Raw genomic sequence first — 15,845 nt, forward strand, 5'->3', positions numbered from 1 at the left:
TCTGTCAAGAGACACAAGTGTGCTGGTGACAACCGCAATAATCGAGAAGTCCTAAATGAAAATGTTAATGTTTAACAGCTAAAGTATTTAACGTGATAGTTATTTTCAAAATCTGCATTGTTTTATTCAATGTAACATCTTTTATTTTATCCTCGTCTCTGTACCTACCAAAATCCTGTTTTTTTTACCACTGTTTTTACCAATTACCACTGTTGGTCTGTTTTTAAGCAATGTATGCGCTATGTACAATGTTTTTGTGATCCATAGGAAGTAACTTCTTGATTAATACAAGGACTGTGAACAAACTTCGACTTTTGATAGGAAGGTGGGAAAGTGTACATACAATTCTGCATTCAATACAAATAATCAAAGTGTGAGTCTTTTTTAAGCAATGAAATAGGCAGTTTATGCTGACTTTGGAGGTTTGTTGAAGCGATTCAGTGTAACCCGAGTTCATTTTATATTGTTTCTATTTTCATATATTTTTGTTCTTCTAAATTGTTTGCTCGTTAATTTCATTTTTTTTAATTGTATGTGTATGTTTGATAAATGTTGTTTTAGGGATGTGTGTGTTCTGTATAATCATTGTTTAGTTTACATGCATTAATTCTTTTTGTTAATCAAAGGCCTTTTATCTTCTGTTTTTTACGTGATCATTTCTCACTGGACAGTGATTGTGAAATCAGTGTTTGTCCAGTCATCCTGGAAAACTTTAGGAAATTGAATACATGTTTCTAGTTTGCATTATATTAAATGAAATAGTCAATGATTCAACCAAACAAGCTGTTAAGGGAATACTGTTGATGTCCTCAGTTGTAATCAGTGTTGGGCAAGTTACTTCCAAAATGTAATACATTACATATTACTAGTTACTTGCATGTGAAAGTAATACGTTTCTTTACAATATTACTCTATTTGTAGAGTAATGCGTTTACTTTTAAGTTACTTTTTCAAAAATCGGGGATTAATTTATTTAATAATGATTTCAAGACCTTAAAAGGAAAATGCAAAATTTGCTACCATACTCCAGCTGGCAAAATTAACTTATGAGCATATTTAACTTTATAGTGTGGTCTATAATATTAAACGTTTCGACTCTATGGTGTGGTGGGACATAACTACCTTTGATCAATATTTGTATCAATAAGATTTATTTTTTAAATATAAATATTGGAACTGATATTTTGTCCAGTAAATAAATAATCACAGACTGTAAACCACAAATGAAATGATCATTATTCTCAAATTAATTTACACAGTGGGGGCGGCATGGCTCAGTGGCATGGCTCAGAGTGGTCCATTCCCAACCGGCAGGTTGTGGGTTCAATCCCCGGCCATTGTGACCATGTTGAAGTATCCTTGAGCAAGATACTGAACCCCCAGTTGCTCCCGATGCTGCGTCATCAGGAGGTAGATGAGGTACAGTGTGAAGCGCTTTTGAGTACCAAAGGCAGAAAAGTGCGATACAAGTGACAGTCCATTTGCCATTTACACACAAATAATAGTGATGCATAACCTATAATTGATAATTGGTCTATCGCGATACAAGTGACAGTCCATTTGCCATTTACACACAAATAATAGTGATGCATAACCTATAATTGATAATTGGTCTATCAAGATAGATAGATAGATAGATAGATAGATACACACAAACAGGGCATGTGTAATAAAAGCAAAAATATGTATTGAAGTCAAAACTGACCTGACTAAATGTTTTTTCCTTTTTAATAATTATTTTTTATACTTATAATAATTGAAAGTTCATTCATTCATTCATTATCCATACCGCTTATCCTCACAAGGGTCGCGGGCGTGCTGGAGCCTAACCCAGCTGTCTTTGGGCAGTAGGCAGGGGACACCCTGAATTGGTTGCCAGCCAATCGCAGGGCACACAGAGACAAACATCCGCACTCACAATCACACCTAGGGGCAATTTAGACAGTCCAATCAACTTACCATGCATGTTTTTGGAATGTGGGAGGAAACCGGAGTACCCGGAGGAAACCCACGCAGGCACGGGGAGAACATGCAAACTCCACACAGGGAGGCCGGAGCCGGGATCGAACCCACGACCTCTGAACTGTGAGGCGGACGTGCTAACCAGCCGACCACCATGCCGCCCAATTGAAAGTTCAGTTAGTTCTAATTTTCTTTTACTACATGGGGACAAAGTTTCGAGGTGATTTGAAAAAAAAAAGGTAAATAAGAAAGAGCGCATCAGACTCTAATAATGGCGTCTATTGTAGTTTGTCTGATTGATGGTGCCGTAGCGTGACATCATTTGTCACCGGGGGATGATTTGCATTTTGATTGTGAACAGCCAATCAGAATCACTACGTTTTACATATGACAATTGATGGCACTACGTTCATTAAATCATATCTAAAAAGCACAGTGACTTATTTTTTTGCAGTTTATTCGCTTCATATACTTAGGTTTGTTCCTGCTTGTATTTTGTGTCTATTATTTGCATTTTATTTTATGAAACCGTGACAGTGATTATTGTCACAAACAATAACTTCTCAGCCCTCTTGGATGTTGTCAATAGTGTATAGACAATCAAATTGCATGGCAGAGAATTTGCTCGCGCACTCAAGTTGTCACGTGAAGCTCCAATTGTGACATAACTTTTTATTGAAGTATTGCTGGAAGTAATAACTTATGATCAAGCGATGTACTTGTTAAACGTAAAATACAGACGTCAACATGTGTACTATGGTCCTGAATTTCGTAATGCGTTACCGGACTCAGTAACTGTAATTATATTACAAAAAAAGTTGGAGTAGCAAGTTACATTACGTCGTTACTGCCTAAATGTAATGTATTACTGTACCGCGTTACCCCCAACTGACTATGGGGCTTGCGTCATCACACACTCTTCTTTTTGTTCCTTAAGAGAAAGCGAGTCTGTTGGAGCGGGTGCATTTTGTGCTCTCTGTGTTGTTCGCAATAAATACACCAAGTTTGGCTGAAGAAACTCATTACATCAGTCATCAATTCTTCCAAATGCAACGTTAAGCTGCAACAAACTAAACAAATATTAATTTCTCAGAGATGTACCTTTTTACTAGCAGTTTGTGTTGTATTTTTGTAACTGCAGATAATTTCAACTGCAATTCTGTGTTCTGTGTTTTTATTTGTAAATCTATAATTGTTATTTTGTTACAGTTTATAATATGTTACTGAACAGTTGACAAGCTGTGCCATATGCATTTTTGGTGTCCGTCGCGAGCGTCAGCTGCATCCCACATTGTCCCCCACAAGTATACTCCCTGTCCCACATCTGCTGAGTTTAGATCTACAGTTGCTTCCCACTAGCCATTTGACATGGGCGTATACATTTCACACCAGATGAATTTGTGCACTTTTGAGTACTTATTTCGATCTACAACTTCTAATTGTGTGCCTCGGAGAGCACCAGCTCGTGGTACAGTGGTTAGGCAGCAGCACTGGAGGCATGTGTTGCCTTATTCTTCACCGCAGAATGGGTTCAAGTATCACCCTCCTCTTTTTTTATTTGTTTTCATTTTTACTCCGTTTATAATTACTTGTAGCCACGAATCGGGAGTTGTAAACGAGACGTTTGGTATCATGTGTTTATTGAGGATTTGAACAGGCATGCACTTGAACAATTTCCATGTAGCTTGTGACAAATCTGCAGAGAGGAAACACAAAATGACTTTTTGACATTGCCCTAACGGCCACATCTGGAATCGGGAGCCGGTTAATCTGGAAGCCAGTTGAACCGTAACAGCGTAACAAAAAAAGCTGCGCTCAATCATTCTTTCTGATATAGTGCTGGACGAACCCCAGCCTTCACTCGTCCATCACTATTTCAAAGGACTACGACCTATCATTTATCAAGTCTTCCATTTGTGCCAAAAATATGTTATGTGTCATGAAACGTGTCTGTTATATGTTATGTGTCGATGTATGTGTCTATGTAGACGTCTATGATATGTGTCTATGTTTGTGTCGATGATAAGTGTTAGTTAGACGTCCATCTTAAGTGTTTGTTAGACGTCCATGTTTAGTGTTTGTTAGACGTCCATGTTTAATGTTTGTTAGACGTCCATGTTAAGTGTTTTTTAAACGTCCATGTTAAGTGTTTGATAGACATCCATGATGTGTCTGTTCCTGTCAGGGTGCAGACAGATTGCGCTGTCTACCGTGAAATTAAAAAAAAAATTGACATCTAACACACTTATCATCGACACATTACAAAGCCACATCATGGATGTCTCACAAACACAACACGGACGTTTAACAAACACTTAACATGGACGTTTAACAAACACTTAACATGGACGTCTAACAAACAATTAACATGGACGTTTAACAAACACTTAACATGGATGTCTAACAAACAATTAAAATGTACGTCTAACAAACACTTAACATGGACGTCAAACAAACACTTATCAACACAAACGTAGACACTATCATAGACGTCTACATAGACATATACATCGGCACATAACATAGACACCTATCATAGACGTCTACATAGACACATACATCGACACATAACATATAACATAGACATGTTTCTTGACACAACATATTTTTGGCACAAATGGAACGATGGGGTTCCATTAAATCTAAGGGTGACAAGTGATAATGTTCGAAGACAACATATCCCATTGCCTTCGGGGTTATTTTCAAACTCAATTTTGCCTTCTGGTGGACAACAATGTCTTGCAATCGTGTGCATGTTCAGATTTCGTCATATTGTTTTCACTTTTCTTTTTGCAGGCTCTGAGTAGTCTTAGTGATAGCCACTGCTGTTCCCTGCCCTTGTTGTGATCACATGTCAGGTTTTACTCCATCAAGTTCTTTTAAATTCATGATGTTCATGTTAAACATATTACACGTAAGATCGCTATGTTTATGGGTTAGGGTTAGGACTGACTTTGGGCGAAAGGCAGACAACACCTTGAACCAGACAGTCGCAAGGCACACACAGACACCGTCACTGAGCAGGAACTGATCCCATGCTGCCCTCACACAATTCAGGCGAGTGTACTACTACGCCAACTGTGACCATGATAACAATTTTTGTGATTACAAATCCAATGAGATTTGAAATGCATTTCAGATTATCATTGAATTGTCTATTTGAATAGAATGCCATGATTACAGTTTGGGACTATTTAAGATGTCTTAACTACAATATAAATCAATGAAATGTTAGTTTAATGTTGTATAGTTCTTGTTATGACAAATCCATCCATCCATTATCCAATCCACTTATCCTCACAAGGGTCGGGGGCGTGCTAGCCTATTCCTGCTGCTTTTGGACAGCAGATGGGGTACACCCAGAACTAGTTGCTAGCAAATCGCAGGGCACACAGAGACAAACAAACATCCGCACTCACAATCACACCTAGGGGCAATTTAGAGTGTCCAATTAACCTACAATGCATGTTTTTGGAATGTTGGAGGAAACCGCAGTATCCGGAGAAAATCCACGCAGGCACGAGGAGAACATGCAAATTCCACACAGGAAGGCCCATGACCTCTGCACTTTGAGGTGGAGGTGCTAGCCAGTCGCCCGCTGTTATGTCAAACATAGAATTAAAATTTCGTTTCATCGTTTTTTTTTTATTTTAACTGTTAACTGATGGTGTTTCTGAAATTGAGTAAAGTAATCAAACAAGTGAAATGAAACAAACTTTTTTTAAACAGTTGTCCATTGTTTATTTATAGTTAATTGAAAATACCAGCACTTTTTATTGATGTACATGAATTTGTATGGTGGAAACTACTCATCTACTTTGTCTGGTTCACCACGAAGACATGTTATGAGAGACTTATGTATTTGCTTGAATATTTTGAAATGTGTACCGTAATTAATTTTTTTCAGAAACACAGCTGTAAACATTTTGTTTGATCGCCACAGAGTGTAAGTGTGACGTCCTGACTTTGGTGTGAAGCGCCATCACTTGGGCCAGGCTACTTCAGTTGACCTTTCGGAGGAGGAACTCAAGAGACTGATGGAGAAATATTGCATCTGACTGTTGGTGAAAATAAAATCATGCAGTATTTTAGAAGATTTCTCGCTGTGTATGAGATTGTTGCTTGTTCCTGAAACAAAATGGCATCTTTAAATTTAGGTGCCAAGTAAATTTAGCTCAGTGGACTGGAGACTCCCCAATGTAACAAGCCACAACCTGTTTGCCTGTCTAGGACGCACAGGCGCAGTCGCGGTCATCCAGGTCATCAGTGATCTACACAGAAGCGTTGTGGGTAGTGAGGCGGGTGTCATGGCTACCCGGTGTTAGCAACAGACGCCTAAAGTTACGGCACATTTCACCCACAAAAACTTAGGACGCAAACCTCACTTTGATGGCAGCACGATGGGGATTCTCGATATTTGAGAAAGGAAGCACGTTGTGGCTGATGCTTTTTTTTCATTTCTTAGATGTTCAGTCGTGTCTGAAAGCTAGCTGTAGTTAGCATACACACACCGGTAACGGTGTGTGTTTGATGTACACGGACACAATGTCCTTTTCGCTACGCTAACATATTGTAGCGTCTAATGTGGATTAACAGTTAAATTCCCAAAGAGGAGACTTTAGTCTCCACTCTGTTTCCCCCCGCAGAATCCAACTATGTGTCACACCCATAATTACTTTCCATTGTATTAAGTACCCATCAACGAATGGGTACTTACTTACCCACTGACACAAACACAGCTGTTCCGCACTATCTGCACAAAGTCAGATTTCACACAGAAGTCACCATGGCACAAGATTTTGAGATTTGCAGAGTAAAATTTCATTGTTGGTGTGTATTATGGGAAATTTTAAATGTTTCTTGGATCAAAACACAAAAGGGGATGATTTTCAAAATAAAGACACTGAATACAAGTTTGCCCTCCGTAAAATGACTGGCCATTATAAAAATAATTTTCATGGTAAATACATAAAAAATAATATTAGTCAGCAAACTCATGTTTTCAACAACCAAAACGGTGTGCGTCCAACATGTATGCTGTGTTTAACATCGAAGGAAAAAGATCTCCTGCGAATGGAGTGATGTGTTCACGAACTGGGAAATTCCATTACTCAAAGTAACAAAACATTATATATTTGCCACAGGCCCTCATTGGCATCACATAACAATAAAACACATAATTAAGTATGTTGCAATATACTATATTATAGTACTAACAAAAAATAATAAAAAATATACTCCTCCTAACAGTTAAAGATTTTTTCCCTGTTTTTTCTCTGTTGCATTGATTGTGCAGACCAATTTACTACTACTAAATTACCCATATTAGTGAAGAAAAACAAAACGTTCGAGATAAAGGTGAAATGAAAACAAAATTAAAAAACAATATAAGTGTTTATTTTAGTTTTCTTCAGCACAGTGCTTTTTCCTAAATTACTCCCCTGATTTCACTACCTTCTATATTTAAAAAAATACTTGGTGCCAAATTTGTTTACGAGCATTTCTTTTTGTATTTCTAGATGGTTTCATAGGATTAGTGCAACTCTGCATAGTGTATAGTTTTGGTTTCATTTTAAAGTGCCGCAAACGATTGCAGCCAAAACCTTTAAGGCCACAAGTTGAGTGTCGAATGTTGTATCATCTCATTAACTTGTACATATAATAATCCTCACCGCTCGTTTCTGTAAAGTAACTAATGGATTGATTGTACATTGGTAACTGTTTCCCCACACTTCAATACAATACGTAAAATTTGGTAGTACCAAGGAGTAGTATAAAGTACGGAGTGTGTTTTCATCAAGATATGGTTGAACTCTATTTATAATTGACAGACTTTTGGAGATTTTTGTTTTTATGTGTCTGATGTGGGCTTTCCATGATAATTTACTGTCTATTATCCATCCATCCATTATCTGTACCGCTTATCCTCACAAGGGCCGCGGGGAGTGCTGGAGCCTTTCCCAGCAGTGTTCGGACAGTAGGCGGGGGACACCCTGAATTGGTTGCCAGCCAATCGCAGGGCACACAGAGACAAACAAACATCCGCACTCACTATCACACCTAGGGGCAATTTAGAGTGTGAAATTAACCTACCAAGCATGTTTTTGGAATGTGGGACGAAACCAGAGTACCCGGAAAACCCACACAGGCACGGGGAGAACATGCAAACTCCACACAGGGAGGCTGGGGCCGGGATCGAACCCACAACCTCTTAACTGTGAGGCGGACGTGCTAACCAGTCGACCACCGTCAATTATAACCCCTAAAAATTTGTTCTCATCTACATACTCAATATGAACACCTTCAATCAATCTGTAGTCTTGAACTGGTTGTAGAATTACCAAACATCATTGCCTTTGTGTAGTCCCTGATAGTGTAGTGGTACACACGCCTGGGTTGTGTGCGGGCAGCGTGGGATCGATTCCCGCTCAGTGACAGTGTCTATGTGTGCCCTGCGACTGGCTGGCGACCAGTTTGGGGTGTAGTCTGCATTCGCCCATTGACGGCTGGGATAGGCTCCAGCAACTCCCCGCGACCCTATATAGGATAAGCGGTTTGGAAGATGACATGACATGACATTGCCTTTGTCTTACTCAGATTTAATGTTAATTTATTATTATCAAACCACTCCTTCAATTTATTTAATTCCTCATTTACCATGTTTACAAGTTCATTATAATCATTACTGCTAAAAAATATATTGGTATCATCTGCAAAGAGTATACATTTTGGTGATTGAGCATTGAAAAGTTTTGGACCCAAAACGGACCCCTGTGGGACACCTTCAAGAAATGCTGAGATTTTTTGATGAGTAAGGTCCCATTTTAACATATTGTACCCTACCTGTTAAATAGCTTCTTAACCACTCTCCAGCAACCCCCTAATACAATATATAAATTAAGTTTCTTGAGAATTGTGTGATTGATTGTATCAAAAGCTTTTTTCAAGTCGATAAAAATTCCAATAGTATGCTTTTTTTGGTCCAGTGCATTAGTGATCACTTCTATTGTTTCAATTATTGCCATTGAGGTGGTTGTTTTTGTTCTAAATCCATATTGACCATGATTAATTATCTGATGTTTGCAAAGAAACTTTTCCAGTCGGGAATTAAAAAGTTTTTCCAAGATTTTGGAATATTGTGGTAGTAGAGATATATAGGTCTATAGTTTGTGTAGCTGTGTTTGCTCTCATTTTTGTACAATGGAATTACTTTAGCAACTTTCATTTTACTTGGAAAATGGCCAGATTGGAATGATAAATTACAGATATAGGTCAGAGGTGTTGCAATGTTATATATGACTTTTTTGACAATTATCATATCGATATCATGGCAGTCAGTGGATATCTTATTTTTGCATTTGAGAACAATGTTTGTCACCTCCTGCTCATTTACGTCTGAAAGAAAAATAGAGTAAGGGTTCCTACTAATTGTTTGATTACATTGGTTAATGTCCTGGTCTGGAATCTCACCAGCCAACTCTGGGCCAACATTTACAAAAAATGTATTAAAACAGTTTACCATGTTATCCATATTGTGATTTACACAATTCTTATCAATGAAATAATCAGGATATGTTACTTTTGCAGATCCCCGTTTAATTAAGTTGTTCAGTATATCCCAAGTTTTTTTTGTATTATTTTTATTCTCAGATAATGTTTTTTTATAATACAGCTTTTTGCTAGTTTTATTTTCATAAATCTTATATCTTTGTTCTGCTTCTTTAGTTTTGAACTTAATGAACAATTTATAGAGATTGTTCTTCTTTTTACAAGTATTTATGATTCCTTTGGTAAGCCACGGACTTTTATATATTTTCTTCTTTGTACTGCGTTCTTCAGCAGGGCAGTGTGTATTATTAGACAGGGGAATGAAAATGTCTAAGAATTGACCATACGCACTATCCACATCTGATTCCCTATAGACTGTGCTCCAATCCTGGAACATTAGACTATTGTTAAAGGCATTTATATTTTCTTCAGTTCGTATTCGTTTGTGAGTCATTTTTATGGCATCTTTAATTTTCTTTACATCACATCCATCCATCCATCCATTATCTGTACCGCTTCTCCTCACAAGGGTTGCGGGGCGTGCTGGAGCCTATCCCAGCTGTCTTTGGGCAGTAGGCGGGGGACACCCTGAACTGGTTGCCAGCCAATCGCAGGGCACACAGAGACAAACATCCGCACTCACAATCACACCTAGGGCCAATTTAGAGTATCCAATCAACTTACCATGCATGTTTTTGGAATGTGGGAGGAAACTGGAGTGCCCGGAGAAAACCCACGCAGGCACGGGGAGAACATGCAAACTCCACACAGGGAGGCCGGAGCCGGGATCGAACCCACGACCTCTGAACTGTGAGGCGGACGTGCTAACCAGTCGACCACCGTGCCGCCCTTTACATCACAGTCAAACAAAATAAATACAGGTAAGTGGTCAGTGATGTCACATAAACAGGCCGCTCGTGGTTAGATTTCCCATGATGTTAGTATAGATGTTATCAATAATTGTGGCACTGTGTGATGTTATTCTGCTTGGCTTTGCTATTTTTGGATAAAGGGACATACTGTACATCGTATCCAAAAAGTCATCTATGATTTTCAGTTTGGTTGGATTTAATAGGTCATTATTGAAATCACCACATATAATTCATGTTTTTTGATTTACAGTGGAAAATACTTTCTTCATCCATTCACTGAAGCTTTCTATTTGAACCAGGTGATATATACACAATTTATAATGATATTTTTCTTCTTTTCATTATGAATTTCCACAGTCAAGCATTCCATTGGTCCATCTATTGCATATGTAATATCTGTTAAAACCATACATTTTATTGATTTGTGAGTGTATAAAGCAACCCCATCCCCCATTTTTTTCCCTCTATTCATATAGTATAATTCATAATCGAGACAAAAATCAATACCTTTATCAACATTGAACCAAGTTTCTGTAGCTGCAATGATACTAAATGGCTGAGTGAATTGCTTTAAATATTCTTTGATAGAAATGACATTTTTATACATGCTTCTACTATTAAAATGTACTATTGAAAGTTTACCCACTGATTCCATACTATTTTCATACTGTTCTTGTGTAAAATAATCACAGTTGGTAATGGTGGAAGAGAGAAAGTTGTTATCAGGATCTATTTCTGTATTAAGATCCGTTGTGTTGTGCTCCAAGTATTCAAGAGTTTCTAGCTCCATCTGTTTATGGTAGAGAGTTCTCTGTTGCATGTTCATATTTCTGTTGTTCCTTGATGTAGTCTGTGTGTTAGTGGTGTTGAACATGTTGGATATATAGAGTCACGTTACCTTGATTCTGTTCGTATCAGTACTTATCCAACTCGTCGATGTTCTTCACCACCAGCACTTTTGCTTCTTCTTGAGTCCCGTTCAGTTTGATGAATATCTTACAGCTCGTTACCCAGGTGTGTTGAATCTTACGTTGCTTTTTGAGTTGTCTTGCCTTTTTTGCGATGTCAGCATTTTTCCTGGTTAAGTGATCATTCATGAAAACGCCCATTCCTTTCAGTTTGCGTCCTTGTTTCAAAAGTGCCATCTTATTTTTCCGGTTGACAAATCTCATTTTCACAGTTGGTGTTCTCTCGTTCCTCATGGCCAGTGAGTGACACGCCTCGATGTGCTCCAGGTCCATCTCTATCCCCTTGCTTTGGAGGTGGGATGCTACTTGTTGCTCCACTGAGCGTGTCTCCTGTTCGCTAGGCTTCACGCTGTCCGCGGTTACCGCAGGCGCATACGTGCGCGGCTTGATTTTGGTGCCCCTAATGACCACATCATTCATGCGGGAGTATTGCTCCAGTTCGTCCACTCGCCGCTCCAGTACCTCAATTTGCCGGTCCTTTTCCGCATTGTGGAGGCGCAGTTGTTCGATCTCCTCCAGTAGCCCCAGAAGCTGCTTCTGCTGCACTCTGACAGCAGTCACGTCCTCAGTTAAGGAGTTGAAAGAAGTTTTTATTTCCTCGAACTCCTCCAGTGTCGGCTTTTTCTCTATGGCATTTTGGTGTTCACCCACTTCATCTTAAGCTTTATATTTGAATGTACAGTGTTCCCTCGCTACTTCGCGCTTCAACTTTCGCGCCCTCAGTGCATTGCGGATTTTTCAGAAGCATTCATAAATTAAAAATGAAACAATACAGCCATATCGAGAGCTATATTGCAGAAAGACGCATTGTTTCAAAGATATAAGTTGACTCTGAGGCTTTGTACATACCCGCAGGAACTCATAAAAGGCGGTGACTGGTTTCCAGCGCGAGATCGACCAACAAGAGTACAAGTGGATTTACTTTTTTCACACACTGTACATTATGTGAGCTGACTCATCGCAGCCTCTTGCTTAGTCTCGTCCACTATTCAAATATGCCATTGATTTAGTCAGAGTCAAGCCGGATACTTTCTCCTCCATATTTGTAATGATGTGTTTGCTCTAATAAAGCTTTGTAAAAATCGGATAGTACAGTAGAACAACTGTGTTTATAATTCGTGAGCGCAGCGCAGCACGCTCCCGGCCGGCCAGTGGCACGGACGACTTAAGGCATCGCCAAATAATTTGTGAAAGTGTTTGTTACTTTTGTCTTAGTTTCTCTTAAAACAGCTTACCTTAACTACAATCCCGTGTTGCATTTTATCCAAAGTATTTAATTGATGTTGTTGTGCAAAGATAAAGTTAATGCATGACCCAACCCCAAAATTAAAACTTTATCGCAGGTTTTAGCGAACGTTCCGTCGTGCTCGTCAGCTGCCGCGGTTGGTCGAAGCTAAATTCTGATCACAGTCTGCAAGCTTGGTATTTATAGTCTTCATTTTGCATTTTTATAGTTAAATTGATTTTTTAACAAGTATTTAGAAGTGTGGGAACCATGTTGGGGTTCGCAACAGCGTAACAGAGGCGCAAATCGCCCAAAACAAAACTGTACAATAAATAATAATCATAATCCGTCAAAAGTCCGACTCTACTTTGCTGGTTTCACTTATCGCGGCGAGTTCTGTCCCCCTATCAACCGCGATGAATGAGGGATCACTGTATTTTCATTTTTTTTATATCAAGTATTATGATGGAAATGTCTATTTTCACAGTCAAATCCGACATAACATGGAAATTCGTGTTACGTCGCCAGTGTAGGAACGGAACTCGTTCGTAAATTGAGGACTTCCTGTTTTGGCTTTGCTTTACAACCTATAAAATGTCTTCAAACACTGTTGTGCATCATCATTTCCATCGGTGTATTTAAACAAAAATGACATTTTATCCTTGGGAGGTTTGTTTAAAAACATTCAAATTATTCTTGTTGACTCAGTAAATTATGCTGAGTGCCATTCGCATAGACCGGGGCTGGCTAACTGAGTGAGTGCGGTTGTTTGTTTGTCTCTGTGTGCCCTGCGATTGGCTGGCAACCAATTTGGGGTGTCCCCTGCCTACTGCCCGAAGACAGCTGGGATAGGCTCCAGCACTCTCTGCAACCCTTGTGAGGAGAAGCGGCATCGCTAATGGATGGAGGGCCATAAATATTTATTCATCAAAATATTTATCTCAAAATGTTTCGATCTGGCGGCACGGTGGTCGACTGGTTAGCATGTCCGCCTCACAGTTCAGAGGTCGTGGGTTTGATCCCGGCTCCGGCCTCCCTGTGTGGAGTTTGCATGTTCTCCCCGTGCCAGCGTGGGTTTTCCCCGGGTACTCCGGTTTCCTCCCACATTCCAAAAAATATGCATGGAAAGTTGATTGGTCTTTCTAAATTGCCCCTAGGTGTAATTGTGGGCGCGGATGTTTGTCTCTGTGTGCCCTGCGATTGGCTGGCAACCAATTCAGGGTGTCCCCCGCCTACTGCCCGTTGACAGCTGGGATAGGCTCCAGCATGCCCGCGACCCTTGTGAGGATAAGCGGTATCGATAATAGATGGATGGATGTTTCAATCTATTTAGGTTGGGCTCTTTTGGTCTCTGCTTCGACGCTGCTACAGATGACACTATACAGAGACACGGAGAACTGCAGTCATTCTACTCTATCGACGAGGCGGACGTTGGTTTCCTTGGTGAGTATTTCCCTTGCATCCCCTTGTGCGGATTGGGGACCCCCATGGATGATCAAACCCGCGCCCCTCTCCCATGCACACACACGCATGTACGCACACAATATTTTACAGGGTTCTCCATTAACAGCGGCCTGGGACCACAACGTGACTGTCAGGCTACCTGAAGGTCGCTGACACCGGCCATACTAGACCAGTACAAATTTCACAAGTAAATACAATGAGATCATTTTGTTGTTTTTTTAAAATATTATTCATGTTTTGAGTTCCATCCCCTTAAATTGATCAATCGTCAGAGATCTTCATGCCGCACTGCATTTTTCGGGAGGCAGGTTTTTAAAGCCTTACATGAGGAATAGCTTGAACAAGACATAAAGTCCATCAAATGGTTAATATTCAGTTAACCAAGAAAAATCAAGCAAACAAGAAAAAGGAATCGCAAACACCATCAAGAACACAAACACAAACTTGCGACTTTCTGTGGAGCAGGGAAAAGATCCTCAAGTTATTCTTGATGCATTGGCGGAATATTTCAAGCCAGTCATATTCGAGTGATATGTATTTGGCACCTGCAGGCAAGATGAAGGGGAGCCCTTTGATGCATTTGTGACAAAACTGAGGTTGGTGCTGGGTGTGAGTGATGAGAGTGTGCGCCGTCGTCTACTCAGAGAGAAGGATCTCACACTGACATCAGCCATAGACATATGCCGAGCTGCAGAGATGACAGACATGAGGATGAAAGTGATCACACAGGACAGATCACTGGAGACATTGCATGCAACAGATGGACGCCGTCCCAGAGTTCCACCCATGCAGGAACACCTGCACAAAAGTCAGTCTCAGACCCCGGGGCCAAGTGAAAACACACCATGCAGATTCTGCAGTAACAAGCACAAGCGCAGGCGCGGGTGCGACCTTTGCCCCGCATTTGGAAAAACCTGCCACCACCGTGGGACAGCAAATCATTTTGCCAAGGTGTGTATGAAAAGGGCCCATGACAGCTACATGCAACAGACATCGAGGGACCTGAGGAATTGGGTAGGTCTGAATTTGAAACAGAGGTGCATATATACACTTTCGAGAGCATTGGGGCAGTTCAGGGATGGGGAAAAAAGTGGTTTGCCAATATTAAAATGAACGGAGGGTCCCAGAGGTGCCAGCTAGATTCAGGGGCAACATGTAATGTCATGAGCATAAAAGATATGAGAAGACTCACTCCTGAGGCCAAGTTACAGCCAAGCCAGACCAGACTGGTGTTGTATTCAGGCCAATCAATGCACTCAATAGGCATATTTCAGACTGAGTGTGAGGTGAGGGGGAGAACGCACAAGCTACAATTTGAGATAGTAAGGAGCGGTCAGAGACCTCTGTTGTCAGGCGAGACCAATGAGCGCTTAGAGTTAATGTGCTTCACTATCCCAGAGGAACTTCTTATGGTAGGGCATGAAAGCTCAGAGCCACTAACCAGACAACACTTTGTGCAGACCTACCATGACGTCTTCAATGATCCAGTTGAGTCACTCCCAGGGGATGTTCATTTTGAGTTAAACTTAGATGTAGCCCCAGTGCAGGCTTCCCCACGCAACGTCCCTGTGGCCCTCAGGGAGGCAGTCAAGGCTCAGCTAGAAAAATATGAGAAAGACGGTCATTTAACCTCAGTGTCGGAGCCTATTGAGTGGATTAGCAACATGGTGATCATCAGGCAGCCTGAGAAACTGAGAATCTGCATAGACCCCAAGTCACTGAATCAGGCTTTAAAGAGGTCTCACTACATCATGCCAACACTTGAAGATGTGCTATACAAGCTGCCCAGGACTGGCATTTTCACCC

At 40.3% G+C, this 15,845-nt stretch overlaps 1 pseudogene; it reads right to left on the minus strand.

The window, feature by feature from the left end:
- Positions 1–6,188: 6,188 nt before the first annotated feature.
- On the minus strand, positions 6,189–11,202 carry LOC147126964 (uncharacterized; annotated as a pseudogene).
- Between the last annotated feature and the right edge of the window lie 4,643 nt (positions 11,203–15,845).

This window comes from Filicampus tigris, chromosome 22, assembly GCF_054856515.1.
Source record: "Filicampus tigris isolate MCC_2025a chromosome 22, RoL_Ftig_1.0, whole genome shotgun sequence".
NCBI classification, from domain to species: Eukaryota; Metazoa; Chordata; class Actinopteri; order Syngnathiformes; family Syngnathidae; genus Filicampus; species Filicampus tigris.